Genomic DNA, 26,879 nt, shown 5'->3' on the forward strand with positions numbered 1-26,879 from the left:
GGTATCTCCCTATTTTATCCGCATTAAATGGTACGCGACTCTACTCTGAGATGTCATTTTGTAAAAATGCAGGTCTCTTGTACCGCATCCAAAATGTCGGATATCAACAGAATGATATGATATGACAAGTAATTTATAACGCGCCTGTATAAAAGCATTTCTAGGTGCGACAAGACAAGGGAAGGAAGACAGAGGGAGAAGAATACAGATGATCTTTCTAGGCCTTGTGATATTCCCATCGTGCAAGTGCAACAGCACCAAAGTACAGGTGGAAGGGAGAGGGGGAAGTGCCAGGGAAGAGGATATTTATCCTTAATTGTTATGGCATTCAGACCCTGGTAGTCCAAGCAAGGTCTTAACTCTGTCTGTTGTATTCCTTTTGGGAATAAAAAAATAGAGGCTCTGGCTGGTGAAACTGATTCTCGTATGAGTCCATTGGACAGGTTCTGCTAAAAAAATTCCCTCAAAGGCATTTTTTCTGTAGCCGTAAGGCGAAACATCGTATTGAAAGGCACGGAGGAGTCAGGAAGGAGTGTAATAGCACAATCCCCAGGTTGATGTTCTGGCAAGGTTTTTACAGATTCCTTTTGGAATACCTTCTCAAACTGACGATATTGTAGTGAAATGGTACAACAGACCGCAGTCAAGGCACCAGTATTTTCTCTAGCTGGCACAGCTATGACTGAAATTGGCTTTCTTGTCTTGACACAAGATGTCATGCAATACTCAATATCCTAGAAAAATGGTAGAAGCCCTCTAATCTATATATAGGTTGTGTAGGGTGATCCATAGTATTCCAAGAAAGATTGGAAAATGAGTAACTTGAATGAGGGCAAAGACAAGAATTCATGCTGGTTGATCAGCATTTGTAGAGGATAGGTGTTCTGAGTTATAGATCCACTTTCTAGGGGTCTTCCATCAACCCATTCCATTGACACCGGACTGGCCTTTGTTTCCAGGGGAATTATAGTTTTCTTAGCCCAAGATAAGTCCATAAAGAGGCCCGCAGCCCCTGAATCCAATAGAACAGCAAAGTTGAAGCACCTTCCATCCGGTATCTTCAGTTGGACAGCCAATACTATAAGATGTGGGGTACCAGCTATGATTGATTGGTTGGCAAATTACATTTCCACTTATCACAAACAGAACAGGAATGGATTGGAAATCTAACAATGATTTAATAAATTGTGACAGAAGATTAACCTTACTAAGCTTCCTTTCAGAAGTGATGGGAAGCCGCAATAAATAAACATCACATCTTAAAGATGTGGTATTGTGAATGTTTCCTATACTTAGAATACCACCTACTGAGCGTTGCATGCATGGGATACATAAAAGTACGTTTTAGGGAAAATAAACAATATATACCCTATGCAGTAATTTCTATGCCTTCATAAGGTATACATCCCAGTGGGATCCCTCAACTCAGATTGAGATGCTGCTTTAAAGTTAATTGCTATTCAAAATGCCACACTTGTTGACCATTTCCATCATATTCATATTACCATACAAGAGTTATTACTATGTGACCTCATATCAGGCCATGTGTGAGTTACTTGGTATTTGAAAACGTTTCATTTTTGGCTGGTAATTCCTATTTATTTTCGGGCCATGTGATCTAAGCACTCAGGCAGTTTATTTGGTGAGCCCTTTATTTTGTCTGTAAGGAATCATTTTCTTTTATTTTGTGATTCATATTTGAATACTATGTTACTTAAGTTGAGAAACCCTTCTTTTTTTCTTAAACCAGTTAATTTTGGAAGCAAGGTGTTTGTCTGGGAAACCTTTGATATTTTAGTTGAGAAGCCTTCATGTTTTTCTTCTTTAGTATATTTTATTAATTTTGGAGAACCTCTTTTTTTATTGGGGAGGAAATGGCCGGGATGTGGGAGTGATATGGATCCAGTGGACGCACATCTCTTATCCACTTACTTGTAATCAGAAGAGGTGGAGGCACAGTTGAGGAGCGCACGTGGCATGAGGCGCACAGACAATCGGCCTGCTCCAGTAGATTTTGCTTCTGCAGAAGTTGTTGCTAGGATTGGTGGTGATAAAGATGCTACTGCACATGACTTGGGTGATGGAAGGAATGATGGTGACTCTGACACAGAGGTATGGGGGGAGCAAGCACTGTTGCCCCAGCCAGTACCACAAATGTCAGAAGTAGAAGCAGTACCACAGAAGTCAGGAGGAGAGCAAGACACACAGGAGTCATGAGGAGAATCAGTACTGCAGGGCAAAGGGCAGGCACACATCCCAGCCAGGGCTGCAAGAAGGCCCAGATGTTACAGTAACAGAAAGTACAGAAAGGACAGGAAGGCAGCCCCACCTTTGCCACCATCCTCGGGTCTAGAATTTCTTTAAGTTACCTAGTGGATTTTTAGCACCGAAGGCTGAATCAGTGGAGTGCCCCTTGCTGTCCGTGCCAAAGGCTTTAAGGAATGAGAAGCTCTCTGCTACCCATTGACTGGGTACCAGGGCCGTCCTCAATCAACTGCAGTGCTGGCACCGGGACGTTCATGACAAGTTCCACCCAACACAACCTGATAGCAGTTATGACGATGAGACAGCAGGAGGGAGTCCTCAGGAGGGCAAAGGGAAACTGTGATACAGTTGTTGGAAGCAAAGACATTTCCCAGCAGTGCTCACCCTTAAAAAGTTCAGGCCGATTCCAGGAGCAATTCCAGAGAATATGGGAGAGAGAGTCAAACTTCCAGAAAATTGGGCCTTGAGGCAGTAATGGCTAGTGCACAGCACCATTTTGAAAATCACCACCCTGAGCACATTTAAACTTGCTAAATGTTTTGCTGTGATGGTGTGTGTCAATAGGGCTTTGCAAATGGTTATATGTGAGTTCAACGAACAGAACAATAACGAAAATGTTTTTATCTGAACATTTTTAACGAAAAAATACTGATTTTCTTTTTAATTTGGGCCTCCTAAGCCTCCTCTCCACCCGTTTTAACACCTAACCCTACCCATGTATGTATATTTTGTAAAATTAGGTATTTTCTTCATTATGAATGTTTAGATATGTATGTTCTTTGTTCTTTTCTATTTGTTTAAATCTCTGCATACCTTTGCAAATATTGTTTGTTTTGTTTCTGGTGGGCAGGGGGTATGTTATTTTCATTTTCATTTTCTTCTTCCCTCTCTTAAAAATAAATGAATGATAAAATGGAAAAAGAATCTAGATTTTCAAAAAGTGTTCTAAAAACTAAACAAGATATAGAAAAAATAAATCAATGTTACATGTAACTTCTTTTCAATTTAGTTTGATGTAATGCTTTGGGTACCGACGAATACACATTCAGTTGAGGTAATTTAAATATTTACAGGTCCGGCGGCAACCCACCGGTACCTCTGGCACCATTACCGCCAGACCTGTTGTGTGTCCCTTTGTCTTCTTTTTGATAGGTGTTGTGCTATTCACTTTTGTAGAGAAAGGGCATGTACATAGGGACACTTGCCTTTCGTAACACAATAACCACTAATAAATCAGGATGCTTGAGATTATACTTTGTGGCAACAGTGTGCAATGATTTGTTGCAGTGAGTCGCACCATATGAAGGTACTCAACTCACGCTTGAGAATGGTTCATAAAGCAACTTCTCTCTATTCGGCCTAATGTCTGCTGAGAAAGATCTAAACGCTGTCCCTGCACCCATGCGAGATAGGAGAAACTTAAAATGTTAGTGTTTGCCTTCACCCTTGCGAGATAGGAGGTACTTAAAATATAGGAGTGTTTGCCTTTACCCTTGCGAGATAGGAGGTACTTAAAATTTGAGTGTCTGCTTCACCCTTGCGAGTAAACATAAACATACAAATTCAGGCTTTGCCTCCAACACTGTGAGACAAAAGAGATGTACAAATTCAGCCCATGTCCCAACTCCTACAGGAAAGTGGAGAGATAAAAAGTGAGTGTGTGCCCTCATCCCTGCAAAGCAAGTACAAGAAGTAAACGTTCAGGTTTTAACCCCACCCCAGATCGACAGGAGAAAAGTACAAATTCAGGCAGTGTCCTAGCAGATATGAGGCACAAGAGACATAATAATTCAAGTTTACTCTGCAGGGCAAGAGCATCCTAAAAATTCAGTTAGCAGTCTCAATCCTGCAACACATCAGAAATGAAAGATTCTGGCTATGCCCTCTACCCTGGGAGACAGAAGAGACATCCTCACCCCTGTGAGGCAGGAGAGATGTAAAAATTCAGCCCTACTCATGCAGGACTGGAGAGACGTAAACATTAAGAGTGCTACCTCAAGCACGTCATGAGAGATGTACAAATTGAGGCTCTGCCCTCATCCCTGTAAAACATGAGAGTAGTAAAAATGCAGGCTGTGCCCTCATCCCTGTAAAACAGGAGAGACATGCAACGTCAGACTGTGTACCTACTCTTGTAAGACACTATAGAAGAAAAGATGGAGGTTGTGTCTTCACCTCTGTAATACATGAGAGATGCAACTCGAGCTGGCAGTGTTTTTAATTGAAAGATGAATTTGCTTAAGACTTATATCTGTTGTGAAAATAGGTCCCAAGGTGTTAACTTAGTTTAACATCAGGTTGTATAGAAATGAGTGGTGCACAAAGCTACAAGTTTGGCGCCAACTGGAATATACATACCAGCATTGTCAGATGTGTCATTAATTCACATAACATAATGCATTAGTTTGCGTTCATTGATGAAGTGCTTCAGGTCTTGTTGATGAATTTTTTAGGTTGATTGGTGGATGACTGTGGCCCTCATTACGACCCTGGCGGAAATCGAAAAACGATGGCGGAAATGCAATACCGCCATCGAATAGCGCTCGGTGCGACTATGACCCGTCACCGCAAAGTACGAAGCCATTAGCGACACCGTAGTGAACGCCAACGCTAACTGCACCAAGCACGCGGGCGCGCGCCATGCCAAACCGCAAACACCACCATGGTGCAACGGTACGCCAATTCCGACCCTAGCGGACATGTACCTAACGCCATCAGGCATGGCGGAATGTACCATTCCGCCATGGCGAGAAGTACGGCATCGCGAATCAACCGTAAACGGCCCCACTGAGTGCCTGTACACCGCTCCCTGCCCACAAAGTACAACTCCCCGTAGGTGCAATGAAGCCACAATGCAACCATTGAAATGTACAAGTCACCCATGCATGCCAACGAACAAAAGAAACACAAGAGGGGCCAATGGGAGCTGCAGGGCACAGATGGCACGAATACAGAAGCCATCCCAATGGACATGACCATAGTCCCCCACCAAGAAACGCACGCAAACACAGGCACCTGTGACCAGCAATATTCCGAAGACCACATCATTCAACCAGTCCACCTGGCTGACCGGCATCTGTTACACAAAACCCAATCCCCCGCCCCTGAGCATGACAACATTCAAACTGGCATATTGGCAGCCCCCATCCCTGACCTCACTGGGCTTCGTAGGCAAACGCGCACAGCACAGTACCACGCAACTAAACCCCGAAGCTGGAACCCAATGCAGATCTCCTCACAATACATCGCCCCCCAAATAGGCATATGCCACATCACTTGCAAAGAAAAACGCTACACGGGCCAAATCAGAATAGAAATTTTATGCACATCAAAATCACAAAGCACATACAGCCATCAGGCCATGAACTCCAAAACACCAATCACCATTGTGGGCTGCTTCCGCAAGAAATGACCAGCCACTACCTGTGTGTCGCCCTGTTCCCCCATGGTACACAGAGCCACATTCACGTACGAAAAGGCAACATGGAAGCGCACAGAACCGCAGGGCCGTCCCAATGGGGAGGCACTAGTCCAGCTGAAAGGCCGAAATGTTGCTCCGAGCCACCAGTACTGCGTAAGGGCATGTGGCCCATTGGCGATCGTCCCATAAGATCGTAATGCTGCTCCACTGATTAACACGAAGCAGCAGGTGTCGGGAGTAAAATCCATCTGCAGGAGTGGCATACAGATGGCAGTGGCAAAAGGGGAGGAGATACCTGTCAACCAAAAGAAAAGAAAAAGAACAGAATGGCCATCAGAACTACATACCAACAACTCACTTCAATGATCACACGAAATCCACAGCCATATGCATGCTAGCCCACTCCAAAGGAACATCACCACCCCAAAACCACTTGCGACTCATAACCATCTATATCGAGGTGCAAACACCATCACAAACGAGTGTCTGAGGGCGCCTCGAGACAGGGAGGGCTCAACAAGGCCAGATGGACGATGGTCCCACTATGGCAGCCCTGCATCACATAGCGTAGGGGAGGCGGATAGATCCCAAGAAGCCCTGTACATGGCAAACTCTGTATCAAATCACCTGCCCATGCATCCATCCATCATTCCCTCATCCCGGGATCAAAATGCCTGAATAATTACTCACATAACATTAGAAACATCCATTGAGTCTGTGCGTTATGCAGCCTGCTAAATCCACAGTGCCCCAGCCCGTAATTCCAGTGTTGTGAAGTAACATGTATTTGGTAACGGACGGCCTCATCGCCCACGTAGCTGTTGCGCATCCCAAACTATTCATATCAATCATTGCTCCCTCGCCATGGGCCCTGTCTCAAGGACATAGAACAATAGAACGTTACATTTGCAGTCAGACCTGTGGGCATCTCCTCGCCGCTAGCTGGAAACCGAAAGCGCCGCCCTTCGAATTCCTCATTTGCAACATCACGTCGAAAAGGCATCTGTGGCCGTTTGAAATCACTAATTATTCCATCGAGTGCGGCTGTGTGTGAAAATGGCAACTGCCTTCACCCACGAATGGGACGCCCCGCCCGTCGTTGCAACTCGGTACAGTGATGCATGAGGGCCCACCGTTACTCGAGTACTACGTCCCACTGACCCCTCACAAGTCTGTTCGCGACTGCACAGATAGTATGTGAAACAATGGGACCACAGCAGAATGAACATATCAACCAATCTTACACGGCCATCGGGTACAAATACATGATTGCAATAGCAAGATACAATTCCCCGAATTGCAGCGTTGTGCGCGGGACGTGCTCGGCCAAAGGGGAGAGCAGTTTGCACAGGTGGAATCAATCACCACAGGTGGAGGCCATACAGCCTGAAAACACATAAATTGCACAGCCAGTCTCCTCCCACAACCACACCGAAATGCTACCGGCAGGACTCGCGATGTTGGCCCTGGGGGACCTGATAGCACTGCAAGTGCTCCGACTCCAAGAAGTAGACGAACACCAACTACAACCAGCCGCACGGAGGAGACGCAGGAGGAGGAGGAGGCCAAGGCAGGGCCAGCAAGGCCCACCAGCACAGCCACTACCACCACGCAGGCAGCCCGCAATTCAACGCCTCCGAGCACATCCGTTCAACCTCACTGATGAGCAGATCCACACCCTCTACCGTCTGGACCGGGACACCATAGTCGCCATTGTGGACATGACACAGGCTGACCTTGTCAGCATGATAGATAGCCCAACCGCCATCCCACCCCTACTGAAGGTGGTGTCTGTACTCCACTTCCTGGCCACAGGCACCTACCAGCACACAGTCGGACAGTTGCATGGCATTTCTCAGCCACTGTTCTCACGGACACTATTGCAAGTGCTCGATGCCCTCCTGAAGCACGCAGACGACTACATCTCTCTACCACGCTCGGAGCAGGAAATAACCAACACAAAAGTGGGATTCCATGCACTTGCCGGCATACCGGGTTGCATTGGTGCCATCGACTGCACCCATGTTGAATTGGTCGTCCCACATGCCATGGAGGCCCAGTACCGCAACCGAAAACAATTTCATTCCCTGAATGTACAGATGGTGTGTGACTCCAACAGGATCATTACACATTGTTGTGCCCGATTCCCTGGATCAACCCATGATTCTATGGTCTTGAGGAACTCTACAATACCACGCTACATGGAGCGACACGCAGGGAACAGATCCTGGCTACTCGGTGAGTCTCATTACATGCATGATGATGTGGGGTATGTGAATTGTCAATGACCTGCCAGGAAGGGGGGGGGGGGGGTGTGCGTACGTATCAATGGCATTCCACATCATACGTTTCTCGTCCACATACAGGTGATGCTGGATATCCACTGAAGAGATGGCTCCTCACACCAGTCCGGAACCCACGGGACCAGCATGAGGAGGACTACAACCATGCCCACTCACGTACCCGTGTAGTCATTGAACAGGCATTCGGCCTACTGAAGACCCGTTTCCGCTGCCTCAGCAGGTCTGGCGGGGCACTCCTGTACCGCCATGAGAAGGTTGCAAAGATGGTGATGGCATGTGTCATGCTCCACAACATGTGCGTACGTAGAAATGTGCCCATGCCCCCTGACGCAGAACTGCAAGCACCTGATGATGGTCATGATGAGGGTGGGGATGTGGCAGCACCTCATGGAGTCTGCGAGGCACCGGAGGCCCGTGACATTCGTCAGCATCTCATTGATGTATGCTTCTAGCACTCACGCCTGGTGGCTGATACATGGACACGGGACTCGTGGCACTGCGTGTGTCTGGGACATGCACAATATGGACTGTACGCCTATGATGGCCTAGTACACAAAGATCAATGTCCACACTTCTCATTGGTTGATCGTGCACTTTTTATGGCATATGTGATATCATGTTGAACACCCTATCGACCCGCCACCCAAGTGAGCCCAACACACCCCCTCCACCCTCCTACCTCCCCCCCGAACACCAGTGTCCAAAGATGCTCATTGTCAGTGGGCTGTCGCTATTGCATGCCCCCTCTGCGGGTATCAGGGGCACCCCTGCCTGTGGAGCGCAGGTTCCTTCCAGATCTACGTTGGGGGCTGCCCTGGACGGAACTTGCAACGGATGATGTGTCTGCCTGCTCACGTCCATGCATGTCCCTAAGGGTTTGCGAGAGCTCAGTGAGCACACGGCGCACTGCGGCAAGTTCGGCACATACGTCTTTGGACGTCGCATGCAGTTCCCCCCTCAGGCTCTCGGTGCTACTCTCCATTTGGACTCTCAGGCTCTCGGTGCTACTCTCAATTTGTGCCCTTAGCGTCTCTGTACCTCTCTCCATTTCTGCCCTAAGTGTCTCTGTTGATGTTTCTATGTCTGCCTTGGTGCCCCCACATTCATCGGCATGGCCCTTGAGGAGTGTGGCCATTTGCTGCTGTTGGACGATTAACTTGTCGAGGGACTGTTGCCTCTGCTGGGCCATGGCCATTTGCGGTGGTGTCACAGAGGGGCTGTTGTCCTCATGTTGCCTTGCCACAGGGCTTGTGGGGGATGGCCAGTCGTCGTCTTGTGGCTGCACCTGCGTGGTATCCTCATGTTGTACGGGAGGGGACAGACAGGGGGATTGGGACAGGTCATGGATGGATCTGACCTCGACATCCCCGTCTTCTGTGTCCGAGCATGCTGCCATCAATGGGGTGTCACCTATGGTGCTGCTGCCACCAGAGGCAGTGCCTTCTGTGGCATCCATTGGGGGGACCTGTGGTGGTGGTGTTGTGGCCATGCTGGCTGCTGGGGTGCCTGTTGATGTTCCCTCCTCTGTGCTGCCACCTGATTTGTGCTGCTGCCGTGTCTTGATGCGTGCAGCTGAGGTGGAGGGTCTCTGGCCGTTGGTCTTGGCCCTCTTTGCAGGTGTGCTGGTAGGGGTGTCCTGTAGCTCGTCGTTTGGATCGGACCCTGTGGTGGAGTAAAGGAGGGCGAGGGTTATTGATGGGTCAGTGGGAATTGGAATGGCATTGTATCACATGCATTGGGGTGGTACCTGAGGGTGATTTGGGTCGGGGTCTTGGAGGTGCTTTGATTTGTGTGTGGAGTGAGGGTGCAGTTGTTTGGCAGCCTGCAGTTAGGGTGTGCCTGCTGCACGTGTAGTGCGTGTATTAGGGGTTTTTAATTATTTATGTATTTATTGTGGGTTTTAACGTGCGCTATCAGGCCGATGTGTGTGGGCGTTCTCCTGGACATGTGTTTCTGTTGCACTATGTGGACGCATGGTACTTCACATGGATGGACTGTGTGGATTTGGCATTGTTTTATCTGGCCCACCTACCTGAATCTTCGGATGTCTGCACTCCTTTCTCCATCCCTCCGACTCCCTCTATGCTCTCCATTCCGATGGTGGAGGCACAGATTTCTTCCCAGGGGGTCAACTTGATGGGTGATTCAGGACCTCCCCCGGTGGCTGTGGCAATGTTGCGGTTGGCAGAGATTATGCTGCGGACGCGTATCCGCAGGTCGTCCCATCGCTTGCGGCATTGCTGTGGGGTGCGGGGTGCGGTCCCCACCGCACTTACCCGCTGTGCCACCAGAGCCCATATGGCCTTCTTGTTTGCAAGTGCCGTCCTGGTCATTTGCGTGGAGAAGACGACGGCTGCATTCTCCTGGAGGGTCTCTGTTAGCACGGTGAGTTCCTCACGCGAGAAGTGGACCTGCCGCTTGCGGTCGCACGCTTTCTTCGCTACTTTTCCCATTTTTCTTGGTTTCGCTAGGGTGGTTGACGGGTTGGGGTGTGTTTCAGGGTAGTGATTTTAGTGGTTGTGTTGTTTTGGTGTTTTTATAGGTGTACGCCGGGATGTTTCCCGTTCCGGGCCCATGTTTTAACTTCCGTTTCCGTATATTTCCGGGCACCGTACTTTCCGGTAGGCGCACACTGCGGTGACCGCTAAGAGGGGTGGCGGTATTGCACCTAGGGCGCCGTACGGCGGCGGTGTGGGCCGTTTTGGGGTCATTTCCGCCATCGCGGACTTTGCACTTCCGCCGTGGCGTGGTGCTCGTGCCCGATGGGTCGGAATGGGCCGCACTTTGCTCCTTCGTACAATGGCGGAAACGCTATTTACGCTGTGGCGCTCCGGTCAGTCGCTTTCCGCAAGGGTCGTAATGAGGGCCTGTGTCTTTTGATGAATTACACAGCTTTTGTGATACAAAGAATTGCATTATTTTTCCGTAGTTATGCGTTGAATCAGTTGTTTCATACAGTTGTATTTAGTTGCATGTTCTGTTTTGCCTTTGCCTAAATATGTTTGTAGTAGGTCCTTATGGAAATACATGTATTGTTTTTCATTTACGTGTTTCATGTACATGTTTTCTATTTGCTTTTTTGATTTGTCTAAATTTAACCAATGAAGTGAACTTGTTTTGCTCTATATTGTGAAATTATGGTTAGAATGGTTCCACTCTACCCTCTGGTATTGGTACATTCCCACAGTTGCAAGTATTTATAAATTGTGCCCTGTCCTACCCTTTATCCTTTTTTGGTTCTGTTCAATTACACTGTTAGCTGGAGGGTGGCATCTCCCGACAAAGCCCAAACAACCTGTTGCCACTCTTAGCTCGTTGAAGTCAATAGTGATGGAACCAATGATGCTTTCCCCCTGGTGGGGCAACCTGGTACATCTAACGATCCCCTCCCGTTTTACAAATAGGCAGTCACGTAGGCCTGAATCCAGTGGGTACATTTGTCCACAAGACCTTCCCTGGTTTCGTAGTGATTTATGGCCAGTTTAGGAACCTTGTGTAAGAATAATGACCTCCACCACCATGCAAGTCGCTATTGCCTTGTTGCTTTCAGCCGGGAGCACTGTCTGTCCAGCATATGGTGGTCTGCGAGGGTGGGAGTGGTATGGGCTTCTGTATGCTCAGGGTGTGTTCACAGCCACTTTGGACTTTTGGGGACAGGAGCAATTGACCACATGGGGCACTATCAGGTTTGGGGCTCTCTTGGTTTCCACTAGTGCAACCCAAGGTAACCTGAACAACATCAATGTTTGGACAGGTGGCAGGGTCATCAAGTGCTGCTTTCATTGGTGGGTTAATGTCCTCCTTTTTGCCCTTCAGATTAGTTAGTGTAGCACCCTTAGTACCTCCTTTCCTGAGTTCCAAAAGCAATAGAAGTAAGTTCTTTATTATCACCCGTTTGGATAGGACAGAACTACATTTGTGTGTGTGGGCCCCTATATTGCTGACACCAGCTAAGACAGAGGTGGCCATTATAGCTGGCCCAGGACTGGGATGTAAGCGGGGTAAGTTGGTGCAAAGGGTTGTGCCACTATTGGCCCCTATTGGTGTAGCCTGCATCAGCTAGTCCGAAATGCCCACCATTTTGCCTTTTCTCCCCCATCATGCCCAACCCTGGGATTTGCTGGTTTGCAATGAGGTCGAATGGGTTTTGTCCGTGGTGTCGTTGGTCAAGTTGGGCCGCCCACTGGTTGCAGTAGTCTCAGGAGTGCCTGGAGTAGCAGAGTTGACCAGCCCACAATGGCTAGGGATCAAAGCAGCAGGTGCTGTGATGATATCAATATCATGGTCCACTGGGATTCCTGCGGCCAGGCTTGGGCAGGGTTCATCAAGGGCCGAAATTGCTCTACTGTGCTGCCCCCTGGCATTGGTGGGCTGGCTAAAGTCTCAGCTAGATAGTCAGCGGTCTGATGCATGCCCGATGCATGCGACTGCTGGCTGCATCACTGTCTCTGCTGCTGGTGGCTGGGTCATCCTTGTTGGCCTTGATGTCCTGCACATTGTTTTTGTCCACAAAAGGTCCAGGCTTGCCAGAAAATTAATAATGCTGAGGAACTGATATATCTTGTTGATAAGAGTATATGCCTCCTCGGCTGGTCTTGTGGGGTTAGTAGGCCCATTCTTAGCAGCTCCCACATGCATTGAAAGAATGTAGAAGCTGGAAACAAATCCCACAGGGGTGCATGTGTGAGACTTGCACACCCTACATGGAATACCCCTGCACCTGACACACTTGCCGTGGAGAGGGCACTACCTGATAAAGAATGGCATTTTACTGGCTGTTGGGGATGCTCAGTTGTAGTTGTTTTGCCTGTCTTACAAACAAGTAAGTGGTATTCCAAATGTCTTTCCAAGTGCAGTCTTTCACAATCCAAGTATTTCTTCTGTATGTGTCATCATACTGCCCACTGTCTGGAATGCAACTATTGTAACCTTAAAACGTGGACCAAGACATTATGCCAAAAGGTACTCAATGCCTGTTTTCAAGCATCTTATACCTGGGTCACTCTGGAGGATAATCCAAGCAGACTGGAGAACCTAATTAATCAGAATTGCTGACTCTCTTTGTAGCATTCTTGATTCAATTAAAACACGTGCTTATTAATACAATATATCTCCTTTAGGAGATTAAAACAAATGTCAAATGTAATTGCTTTGTTAATAGTCTTTTATTGCCATTCCAGCTGCCTTCTTTAAACAATTCACAGGCGCAGAACTTAAAAGCCTATGCATTTCGATCTAGAAGAGTCCATCCAAAGGCTCTAAGTCTAAAATGCAAAATAACATGTTTTCTGTAATATCTAATGTCCAATGGTAATATGAAAACAGATTCAGATGGATGTACGCATACCACTTCACCCCACTCTTTGTAAAGAAAGTAAAGAATTTGTAAGAAAATGGGAATTAATTCAATCACTTGATAGTCTTATTGACATGACCAAGCGTCTGCCACCATGGATTACAGAAAACTTGCATAGTCATGGTCACATGATCAAGTGGTGGCCATCTTGGATTACAGAAAACTTGCATAGTCATGGTCACATAACCACGTGTTTTATTAGAATCAAGAATGCAGTATTGATTGCTACACAGGGAGTCACCAATTCTGATGAATTAGATTCACGAGTCTGCTTGGATAGTTGTTTCCCTGGAATAGTGCATTACAGGTTTTGGTTGACCCCAAATATCGTTCATGATTTATAAAATCTGATAATAATTTTTGGTCAAACTGTGCTGCCTATTAACAAAATAATTCCGAAGAATTGGCAGCCGTGATCTCACTAGCTGCACAATGTCTGATTCGACTGTGTTATCATGTTCTTTGATCCTCTGGAAAAGTTCATTTTGATTAAGTAAATCAATGCAAGTATATCCCTCCATGAGAAAGAGCTTTGGCACACATGCCACTACTCATAAACTGCCACTGTTGTCATGGTGAAGAGGGCTGCATCCAATGGTTAAATGTGATGGTAGCTGTTGTTATTAACACTGCCAGTCAGGCATATGCAATACTGAATTCCAGATGGTTGGAACATACACTTCAGCTGTTGGTGTGGAAATTTGTGTTGCACCCTAAACACACTCAAATGAGCTGAAATGGGAGCAGATATTGCACCTCATTACTTATTTGGCGGTGCATAGGAAACAGCAATACATCTGTTACTGCCACTCTTCACACACTACCAAATTATTGTTTTGGCAGAATTACCGATTTTCGGAGGAAATGTTGCGGATTCACCTCCAGCTTGTTGCTGGAGGTAAATTCTCCACTTTACTTTAGAAAATCAGCATATTTACCACACAAGAATTTCACTGATGGTAAATGCTCCAAAAATACCAATGGACTCCAAAATGGGGAATTACCACAACGTGAACTCCCGGGGTAACGCAACAGGACCAAGTGAAGATAACGTTAATTGAGTTTGGTAGTATTTTGGTGGATTCGCCACCAGAATACCAGCAAACGTATGATGAAACCCATTGTGTGTCATTACAAGCATGTCACAGACAGGGGAGAATTGCTGAAAAAAATGTCACAATGTGGAAAACATTTACACAGTAAGAGACACACATTGGGCCTCATTATGAGGTTGGAGGTAGCCATGGTTCTATTAGCACCATGGCTACCCCCTTACCGCATACCAGGGTCCGGTTCTCGGAATGGGTACTTACCGGGTCATTCCGACCTTGGAGGACCCAGTAAGTCCCCATTCCAAAAACCATTCTCCATTCCCATTCGAGCCCCCATAGGGCTCAATGGGAATGGGGAAGGTGCTAATAACAGGCCCAAATAGTGGGCCCGTTATTAGCTCCCTGATCTTTAGCGGCTCCCGCTAAGGGCGCCTGGTGAGACCAGGCACCCTTAGCGGGACCCACTAAAGGACCTCGTAATAGGGTGATAAAGGATTAACGGCAACGGCACCCTTACCGTTGCCGTTAACCCCTTACCACCGACCTCGTAATGAGGCCCATTGTGTTCTTGAGCCTCAGTACAGCAATGATATTGGAGCCATCAACTGCTGCCACCAAGCTTATGCTGGTTGCCTGGAAGTTAGCCAGCCTGGTACCACCTGCTCCACATTATCTCATATGTCTGCTCCTGCATTGCTACTACCATCAAAACCTTTCATGCACCAAGTGGCTTGTTAGTGGACAGCATACAGCTGCTTGGATGAAATCAGTTTTGCTCACTTGTCATCATATCCATAATAAAGTAGACTTTCCTACCTTCTAATCTGTTGAAGGCCTATCTCAATGCAGGAACTACTGCATTATAGATTGCGGGTACAGCCTTGCGTGAAAAGTAAGACCGGCAGGGAATTTGACAGTGGGCATTAGCACTTGCCATCTCTCTAAAAGCTTTGTTTTCAATAAAGGCTTATTGCACCAGACCTACTGCCAGCATTATCACCAATGTAGCATTGAGCAGCTGTACTCATGGATGGTTACAATGATATTTCTGAAAACACTCAAATTACTTACTGAGCCTTTGATGGTCCATAGACAATGGGCCTCATTACAATACTGGCGGTAGCCGTGCTGGTAAAACAGGCACGGCTGCCGCATCTATCATTATTTTACCAGCGCCTGGGAATGGGCAATTACCGGGTCATTATGGCCCTGCCGGACCCGGTATTTGCCCATTCCAGGGTGCCATTAAAAAATGTTCCCCATTCCCATTTGAGCCCCATTCAGAATGGTGCCAGTGCATCTGGCATGGTCTGCTTGCGGGTGCCAGTCTGCCCGGCAGGTCAGTCCTAGCGGGCAGGAAGTAACACGCGAGGATAACTCGTAGTTTGCCGGTACATTAACAACGTTACCAGCAAGCTTATTGGTAGCGGTGTTACTGTACCGGCAAACTTGTAATGAGGCCCAATGTTCCCCTGAAGCTAATTTGTGATTGGGCGCTGCTGTAGCGGATGCTCTTGTGGTGGGGTCTCGATTTTCAGCTCTCAGTCATAGATCAGTGGTAGCAGCAACTACTTATCTATGGGAATGACACACAGCACAGTTCTGGGTCCAGCACACAGGGCATGGCCAGCATGCTGAAGAGTGTTTGTTACCTCCTGGGTGCATACGTTGTAATATGTTGGTCTCACTCTTGTGTATATTTTCACTTCATATATGCCCCAGCAATGACGACATCCTCAGATGTGTCCTTTCCTTCCCACTGGACACAGTTTTTTTGTTCACACAGTGCAGGCGGCAAAAGGATTTTCTTAACTGTGAAAAAAGAAATTGCACCCTGTACATGTATGCTGTGGACTTGCAGTAGGAGCCACTGTCTGATGAACAGAGGCAGCAGAAGACAAAAGATAACACTCCACAATACGCACAGCTGAAAGGGATGGTACAATTGTTGTGATTGTCTGATGGGAGCTGTCTGTGACTGACATACAACACTGCCACTGTGGGATCTCTGAGGTGTCACAAAGAGAGCGTAGATAGGAACACGTGTTTATGGTGATGTTTCTGTACTCTGCTCATGCATTAGTTGTTTAGTTGTGGCAGCAGTAAGTGGCCTTTCAGGCTATGTTTTTTCTTCCACACTTCCCTCTTAGCCACTTCTGATTTTAGACTCATTATCAGTGCATGTAGCCGTACAAGTCTCTCTTAGTCTTCTCTTATGAGAAGACGGGGTGTAGGTAACAGTTACCATCCCGGTCATCATCATCTCCTTCATCTTCATCAAACCAACCACTGCCATCATCGAAATAAATGACATGCCACTTAGGTTGGAAGCACTGGGTGACAGCAGTGGATGAATTAGTCTCAGAAACAAATCTCTCCTCTCACATGGGCCTTTGGGCATGGCTCTGCTGCCCCTGACCTATTCCTAAGAGTTGCAAATCCAGGTGCCACGTCAAGAACATCTGACCCTACTGCCACAGATTCCGTCGCATTCTCTTCAGCTTGCACCTCAACAGACCCCTGTGGAACCTGGACATGCACGTTGGTCTGTTGCAACAAGGGAGCATGGTATGCATCCACACTTCTATCAGACTTTGATCTTAAGGAACTTGGGGTTTGGGCTGGCAGAATTGAAGTGGCAGAAACAGCTAATCCATAGATTACATTGGAAGGGCGAGTTGCCACACACACAACCAGAGTTAAAATGCTTGCAGTATTTGTTATAGCAGAGGTTTTGGTAGAATTGTAGGTCAGCATTTTAAACTGGTTTTATTGTATGGTGAAAACAACATAGTGGATAAGAGCCCCCCAGAGCATCATCACCAGCTCCGTGTCCTTTGACCCTGTGACAAATCCCTTCCCACTCACAAGGTTCTCTACCTCCCATCTCCAAGCATTCCACCTAGATCAAGCACACCTCCCCTACACACACACACACACACACACACACAAACACACACACACTCACACACACACCAAGACCTAACCTTACACATCAGCCAGTCCTGGCCAGCTTGCCTTTGTTCCAGACCTTGCCATCCTGTGTTACTACTGCATCTTGAAATTCTTTCACAATCCTCTGCAGACCCCAAAAAGGAGTCACACCCTTACATACATGAAGCTGGTCAACTACCATAAACTCTTCACTTCTGACACATTTGCAAAGGTCATCGTTTCCTTACATGTCATCAGCTTTCTTCTCAACTCTATCCCTCATACTCTCTTCATTTCATCCTCAAACTTTGCTCGCCCAAAATATGGGGGACACACCACACTTTGAGGATTCCTTCACATGAGTACCTCAAAATGAACTAACCCTGTTGTTGCATGCAGGGCCAACCTATATGCACAGACTTTCCTCAGCAATGCCTCCTCCCAATCCAGGCCCTTGCTCTTGGCCATGTGAACCGCCTGCATAATTGTATGGTTAAACCATTCCACCACATCATTCATATCAGGGTGGTATAACAACACTTTATGATTCCAGACCCCCAGTCCCATAAGAAACTCTTCCACAAGCCTAGACATGAATTGGACTCCATTGTCCATAAGCAACTTTGCAGGAAAACCCTCTCTCTAAAACACGTCCTTGAGGAAACTGACACCCGTCATGGAATCTTCATCACTCACTACCTTCACCTCAGACCACTTGGAATAGAGATTCGAAAGAACAAGAATGCAGTTTCTACTTCCCCTGGCATCTACATGTGGTCCCAAGGCATCCACAGCCACAAATTCCCACCGAAAAGTAGGTTGAACATCGCTCCTCAGATTCTTATATCTAGCAATACACTGTTCACAAATCTTCACCATCTCGCCCACATCCAGATCAACCAAAGGCTACATATAGTTAGCCCTCAGCTTTCCCTTGCATCTTGTCATCCTCAAATGGTCCTCATGTGCCAAAATTAAAACCTTGCCATTATGCCAAAGGTGGTACCACTGTTACGCTCACCTGGTATCTGCGGAGGCATTGGGGCACGGTTGCAGCCCTCCTAGGAATTAGATCACCCCCGTCAGGCCTCTGCGTCTGCAGATAAGCTGTGAGCAGCGGCGATTGGTGACACTGCTCCTGCGTGGATATGAGAGAATGTGAGTGCACTGGTCTGTGAATATTGTACCCCTCAAACTCTTCTCCCCAAGGAGTGGTTTCTGTGAGAATGTACCGGCCCATAAGGCTCACCTGTTAATTATTGATGATAAGCTCTCCATCCTGCTACTTCTGGCAGGGGTGTTTGTCGATGGGACCTAGTTCCTTCACTGATTCCCGGTAAGTAATAGTCCATTCCAGCTGTGACTATGCTTCTCCTGGTTGGTAGTAAGTGTCTCTTAATGTCTCTTTCTCTTTCCCTTTCTGATTACTCTTTGTCTCTTCTCGTTTTAATGTCTTTGTATTATTGCTCCCAATATTGTTGTCAATTCCTGAATAGTGTTTCTCTTCTATTTTCTTCCCCAATAGGTGGAAATGCGTCCCAAAAGCAGCTGTATGGTGTGGGACGCGGCCGGGTGGAAGATGGCTGAATCTGCAATGTCCGACAGCAGGTAAGTGATGGTTTAAGGAAAAGTGCAAGGTTCGGTGGTAGCGCAACCTTAAACTGAATGTCTTTTAAGTGTATAACCTGTCTTGCATTTTTTCCTCACAGGTGCTGCTGTTGTGGATGGAGCGCATCGTGTGGCGGTGCCAAGATGAAGATTTCAGCTTTCTGGAAGATTTGAAGATGAGCTGCGGTGCCAAGATGAAGAATTTAGCGTTGCGGAAGATTTGAACATGAGCTGCGGTGCCAAGCTGAAGATTTTAGCGTTCCGGAACATTTGAAGATGATGCCAGGATCAACAAAGATGCGCACAGGTTTGAGCAGGTTTCCACAAGTGGTAAGTATGATGGCAGGAAGCAGGATTTCCAAAGGTAAGTCTGATCCCAGGCGGCGGTGAGCATTACGCTGCATAGAAGTGCAGAAAAATGCGAAGCGTCTGCCTCAGGGATTGGAGCAGTTTATATAGCTGCGATCATATGCACGCCGACTAGGTCTGGCTTACCTGCCACACCCTGCCACTCCTAGAGAGTCAGCACGTGCAAGGCAACCCAATAGCAGAAGCCACACCCAAGAGTACACGTGGGGCTGCTTTAGTGAATGGAAGTTCCCATTTTAAATGCACTTCGCACCCAAAATGAGGTGCTCGGTCCATAATAAAAGCACTCTTGACTGTGTCCACACGGGCCCCCTGTCTATGGGGCCCTTTAATGTTTGCGTTCCTGGCCCGATGACCATGACAACCACCTTGCATCCTGCAGTACCTAACGTTCTTTTCCAGTGTCACAAATAGCATCAATTGACTGGATGCAGGGTGCAAATTAATCTTATGATAGGTGCATGTCAGATCCAAAGTACTGAAATAACATGCCCCACCTAGCAAACTCACCAATTCTCCAATGTTGTGCAGTGGAAACTTGTCTACCTCAGCATTCCTTTTGAGACCCTGAGATCGACACAACTCCTACTTTCCCTGCTCCCCTTCCTTGTCACAACAATAAGGGAGAGCCACTCTGATGTCTCAGTTCTCTCAATCACCCATTGACCTTAGCTTGTGTCATATCTAGATAGAAATGTGAATGTTAGCATATGCCAAACTTAGATGGAATTCTTGACCTTAGCTTGCGTCGTATCTAGATAGAAATGTGAATGTTATCATGTGCCACACTTAGATGGAATTCTTAACCTTGGCCTGTGTCGCATCTAGATAGAGATTGCGAATGTTAGAACACTTAAATGAAACTGTGAATGATGACAAGTGCAACACTTGAATGGAATCATGATCACTAACCTGCCTCACATCTAGACAGAATATTAAAAATTAGCAACTGCCACACTCCAATGGAATAGTGAATGGCAGCAAGCATCACACCTAGACATAATTGCAAGGACAGCAATTCCAACTAACCAATCCACTAACAATTTCTTCCCTCTACATACACCTCTCAAACTCTAACCAAACAAAACCACAAGCCTAAAACGCAGCATTCCGCACAAACTTCACTACACTGCAACAACAAAACAACCCAAACATAGACTTGCACAACAGCACACGACGACTACCGACCGTAAAACACCCCAATCCCAGCCAACGGACCCACCGAGCTGAGGCTGCCAACAGCACATCACTGCTATCTAGCACTTTTCAGCTCATTCCCACTAACCCACCACCCTTCTCTCTCTTTCAGAGCCGCCAAGCGCCAGGGGACCACACCGGTGGTGATAGTGCGCGGTACAAATATCCTTTAACATTAACATTACCAATTTCCTCAATTCCTTGTTTATCTCTTCCCTGAGACAGATGGGAACATGCCTGAGTTTCCCTACCATGGGCACAGATCCTGGCTTCAATCTTATTTTGTGCTGATACCCCTTCAGACACCCCAGTCTGTTCTCAAGAATACTCTGAAACTCATTACCACCTGCAACGCTCTGTCCACTACAGATACTAGACCTGGCACACTGGGATCTACAATGAGTCTGTGAGAAATTTGGCCATCCACACAGGGAGTGTGCGCTCGCCTCGTCTTTTTTTGAAAGATTGTAATAAAATGGAATATTAGGAGATCAACCCCCGAAAAATGTGTGGGGCTAATCCCCACACATTTTCCTATGCTCACTGCACAGCAAACACATAGTCACGTGTACTCTGGATGGACAAAGCGTACAGGTGCATTCCTCCTGTCATGATCAGCTGGAATGTGACAGTGTCAGGAATAAGGGTAGGAGTGGAGGGCCAGGACCCAGGAGGCGGCTGCGATTGAAATAACAAGAGTTGTGCACAAACTACACTTCCCAGCAGCACCTGGGAGCGGTCTGTAGTCATCCGCTGTGTGCGTGTGGGGCCAGCTGACGGTGATTAGAAACTGCTTATTAGGGGGCCCACTGCGCACGGCAGGTGTGGCTTATTTTGGGTGTGTACGGATGTGCTGCAGACGGAACAAAGGAGATTCACGGACCGTAGGAGGAGCAGTGGTGGCGTTGGCAGAAAACTATGGAGAGAGTTGCAGCAGGAGAAGAATGGTGTAAGGCTGCTGCTGCTACGAGGCTCACGATACGGAGTCCTGGAGGTCTTCCAAGCCCCCCGGACATAAGATAAGTAATTGATGTTGGTGTGAGTGTCCGAGCGGGGAGCTGGTGATCAGGAAGGGGCCAGGTTCAATGAAGGCATGAGTACGGCCCTGTAACGGACACAAATGCATGGCATCTGGTTGGATTCGTCGCTAGTACTGAGTACCACGTTTTGTGATGGGACACTATATACCTGCCCTTTCTTCTCAGGTTTTGGGCAAATAACGTGGTACTAGTGGCATTTGAGTCCTCTGGTGTAGAAAAGACATTGGGGCTGGAGCAATGAAGGAGCAAAACGCTCATGTGCTATGTTTTAGTCCATGTCATGAGTCATGTTTATAAGTGTTGCTTACGCCTGCCCTTGGGGCCATGTGTTATGTTTCTTCACAGTGGGATCAATCCCAATTGTATGTTCCCTGAATGTGGTATATGTATCAAGGTGTATTACTACAAGGTTTCAGGGAGTGTAGGGCTTGTTCTTGTTACGTTCCCTGTCCTATCCAAACTAGATTTTCCCTAATCCTATGTCTGGTGTTCCTAACTTCCCCACCCTGTCCACAACCTCTCCCTAACCCTCTTCCCCCCACTGGCTGCCACGTGGTGTCCTGTATACTGTATCAGGCACCTGTGCCAACCACGGTGGGAGGGTCGACTTCATTCGGCTTCTGTGGTTCAGGGGAGAGTGTCGATCTCTCTTCCCCTTTTGTTAGTTGATCTTGACATAATAAGCCACCCCCATATTGGGATACTTATAACCACCCAAGCCAAATGGAAGCGACTCCTCCGCCTTTGGCCGACATGCTAAAGGCTCTCCAAGATATTCAGGTAGAATAAGCTCATGCAAGACAAGAATCTGATTATTTAAAAACACAAGTGCAAAGTTTGGTTGCCCCAGTCCCAGAGGACTCCCTTAGAAGGAGCTAGTGCAATGGGAGCCGCCTCGTCAAGTTAAAATTCCACGGTAATTGTCCACCCCTCCAGTAGTGTCCCTTTGGCAGTTCCAGAACGTTTTTCAGGGGATCCAAGAAAATATATGATGTTCCTTACGCAATGTAGACTACATTTTTTGTGTAAACCCACAGCCTTTGAGACGATCCAGGCTAGAACAGCTTTTGTCATTTCCTATTTGACAGGGGATGCCGCAGCATGGGCATTGCCCTTGGTAAAGAAAGATGACCCTTTGTTATATAATTGGGATGGTTTTTTGGCAGAATTTGGCAGACTATTTGAACGTAAGAGAGGTGTCCTTAGCTCAGGATAAGGAATTGTTGGGATTAAAACAGGGAGCGCAGGACCTTGTAATTTATGTAACCCCGTTTAGCAGGCTAGTCATAGAGACCGAGTGGCCGGAGGCCAAACAGACAGTATTATTCTACCAGGGACTACGTGAGGAACTTAAAGATGCAATTGCGCAGGTGTAACCCCAACCCAGAACATGTACCGCCATGATAGATCTAGCTTTGAGGTTGGATCACCGCATGAATGAGAGGAAAGGTGATAAAAAGAGACCAGAAGCATTGCCTTTTGTACGATTAGACAGAAGTAGGGGAGGAAGGACAAGTGAAGTGGAACCAATGCAGATTGGAAGTGTCAGAGGACCCTTGTCGGCAGCAGAGAAGGAACAACGTAGGATCAATAAATTGTGTTTGTATTGTGGGCAAGCAGGACATTTTATAAGGACATGTCCAAATACCCCTCAGAAGAGTGGTGAAAAGAGTACGTAGGAGGCGGGAAAAGAATTGGGCTGGCCTTAGGGGGAACAAAGGTGTCAGGCCCATTTGAGGTGAGATTCCCCAGATGGATTGCAAATATGGTTGGGGGTACAACTTCTCATTTATACATGCTGGTGACGTTATGTTTTGCTCTGACTAAACAGGAGGTTATGGCCATGGTGGATTCGGGGGCTACAGGTAATTTTGTGGATATTACATTGGCTACCCAGTTAGGGTTACCTCTAATGGATAAACATCAAGTAGAAGGAGTCCAGTCAGTAGATGGTTCACCATTAATATCAGGACCCATACGGAAACAGACTGAGAAATTGGAAATTATTTGAGTAGGAGGACATCAAGAGGAAATTACCTTTGATTTAATAGCAGCCCCACAGTTCGGGTTGATTCTGGGGATGCCATGGTTGAAATTGCATAACCCTCGAATTGATTGGGAACTGCAGACAGTGAGGTTTGATGAGCAAAGGTGCCAAGAACACATTCTACCAGAAATAGGTCCCGCAGGATTGTTAATTGAGAAGGGAGCAGTGGCCCAAATGGTGGAGCAGTGGGAGTGAGTGTTCCCTCACAATACATGGAATTTGAGAAAGTGTTTGACAAGAGAGTGGCAGAGCAGTTGCCCCCTCACAGGACCTATGATTGTGTTATCGAGTTAGAGGAAGGAGCTAAATTACCCTGTAGTAGGATTTATGCTCTTACGGAAAAAGAAAATGAACACTTACAAGAGTATCTTGATGAGATGTTGTCAAAGGGATTTATTCGGCATTCTACTTCCCCAGTTTCGTCACCATTATTTTTTGTTCCTAAGAAGGAGGGGACATTACACACATGCATAGACTATCGTGCATTAAAGAAGGTAACCATCAAAAACCGGTTCCATTTACCTTTGATTTCGGTTTTATTAGACCAAGCAAAGATCTATACCAAGTTGGATTTAAGGGGAGCTTACCATTTGATATGGGTAAAAGAGGGAGATGAGTGGAAAACGGCATTCAGAACAAGTTTGGATTATTTGAGTATCTGGTGATGCCATTTGGTTTATGCAATGCTCCTGCAGCTTTTCAGCTTTTTATGCAAGAGGTATTGCATGAGTTTATTGACCTTTTTGTAATTGTGTACATTGACGACATTTTGATTTATTCAGACTCCCTAGAGCAACATGTCAAACATGTGAGAACAGACAGGAATATCAACTATTTGTGAAAGCAGAGAAATGTGCATTTCATGTGATTCAGGTGGAGTTTCTGGGGTTTATTTTGACCAACACGGGGATTGTGATGGATCCAAAAAAGGTTCAGACGGTGATAGACTGGCCTTCTCCACAGTGCATAAAAGCTATACAATCCTTCTTAGGGTTTGCCAACTTCTACAGACGCTTTATCAGCAACTTCTCCAAGATTGTTACTCCAATTACGCAACTACTAAAAAGGCGGTGCGGTTAACATGGAGTGTGGAGGCAGAGAAAGCTTTCCAACAATTAAAGATAGCCTTCACTACCGCACCTGTGTTAAGACATCCTAATCCAGAGATAGCATTTCAGGTGGAGACAGATGCTAGTAATGTGGCAGTGGGAGCTATCTTATCACAGAAAGATGAAAAGGGAATGTGGCATCCCGTGGCCTTTTATTCTAAGAAATTGTCAGGGTGTGAACAAAATTATTCCATTACTGATAAGGAATTGTTGGCAAATCGGTTAGCTTTTGTGGAGTGGAGATATTATTTGATGGGTGCAAGGCATCAGGTGGTGGTGATAACAGACCACAAGAATTTACAATACTTCAAAACAGTACAATCTCTGAGTCCTAGACAGCTACGTTGGTCCCAGTATTTTAATGAATTTGATTTTGTGGTTACGTTCAGACCAGGCAGTAAGAATGGAAAAGCGGATGCTTTATCCAGACAGCAAAATGTGGACAATGCAGTAGGGGAAATGAAGACCATCATTTCGCCTGATAAGATTATTGGGGCTGTTACACAGAAAATCATTGATCAGGTCAAGAAGGTGTTACCAGTCAGACAGTTGCAAGAATGGAGAAAAGGTCATCCCGCACAAACCGTGAGAGAAGGTTTGCTCTATCATCATGGTAGATTGTATTTACATATGAAGGAATTACAGAATAAAGCATTATACTGGTGCCATACGTCTCCATTAGCAGGGCATGCAGGTTTGAGGAAAATGCAAGAGATGTTAGGAAGATATTTCTGGTGGCCTAAATTAAAACAAGATATGGACATTTATTTGAAAATGTGTGAGAACTGTGCACGTAACAAGCTAGAGCATGTGAAGAAAAGAGGGTTGTTACAACCATTACCAACCCCTGGTCAAACATGGGATTCCATTTCTATGGATTTCATTACGGATCTACCTCCTGATAATGGTTTTGATACAATTTGGGTAGTGGTGGATTTCATGTCTAAGCAAGCCCACTTTGTGCCATGTGTGGGAATCCCAGGAGCAGGGAAGCTAGCAGAGTTGTTTTTGCAACGTGGTAAGATTGCATGGGTTACCAAGGTGTATAGTCTCGGATAGAGGATCGCAATTCACCTCGAGATTTTGGCGTGCCTTTTGCCAGATGCTTGGAATCAATTGTGCGCTCTCCACTAGTTATCACCCTCAAACTGATGGTCAGACAGAGAGAGTGAATCAGAAATTAGAGCAATACGTAAGGGGGTATTTGGGAGATGGCAGAGATTCCTGGGTACAGGCCTTATGGTTGGCGGAGTTCACTTACAATAATATATACCACACGTCCCTGGGAATGGCACCCAATGAATGTTTACATGGTCAAGTGCAGAAGATGATACCAGAACATTTGCCAGAATTGGGACACATGCCCGTGTTACAAGAGCGCAAGCAGTTGCTTCTGGAGGTCAGGCAAAAGGCACGGGCAAATTTGGAACAAGCAAAAAGACAATATAAAATTCAGGCTGACAAACATCGACAAGCAGGTCCCAAATTTGAAGTGGGAGAGAAGGTGTGGTTATCCACACGGAATTTAGCCTTGATAGGTTCACAGAAATTCCTACCTCGTTTCATTGGGCCTTACGAGATAATTAAATGTGTGTCTACAACTGCTATGAAATTGCGTTTGCCTAAAACTTTACCTATCCATCCGGTGTTCCATGTGTCTTTACTTAAACCCGCAGCTCCGGGAATGACTACTAAGAGGCCTCCGGCGATCATGAAGGATGGGCAGATGGAATAAGAAGTGAAAAGCATTTTGGACGCCAAGAAGAGGAATAACCGTTTATGGTACTTGGTTCAATGGAAAGGCTACGGCCCTGAGGATTGTTCTTGGGAACCAGTGGAAGCAATACATGCCACAAGGTTGATTAAACTGTTTCACCGGCGACATCCGGGTAAACCAGGTCCTGGGAAGGGCCCTGTGAGAGGAGGTAATGTCAGGAATAAGGGTAGGAGTGGAGGGCCAGGACCCAGGAGGCGGCTGCGATTGAAATAACAAGAGTTGTGCACAAACTACACTTCCCAGCAGCACCTGGGAGGAGTCTGTAGTCATCCGGCGTGCGCGCGTGGGGCCAGCTGACGGTGATTAGGAACTGCTTATTAGGGGACACACGGCGCACGGCAGGTGTGGCTTATTTTGGGTGTGTACGGATGTCCTGCAGGCGGAACAAAGGAGATTCACGG

This window comes from Ambystoma mexicanum, chromosome 2p (genome assembly GCF_040938575.1).
Source record: "Ambystoma mexicanum isolate Mex_15411 chromosome 2p, UKY_AmexF1_1, whole genome shotgun sequence".
NCBI lineage: Eukaryota > Metazoa > Chordata > Amphibia > Caudata > Ambystomatidae > Ambystoma > Ambystoma mexicanum.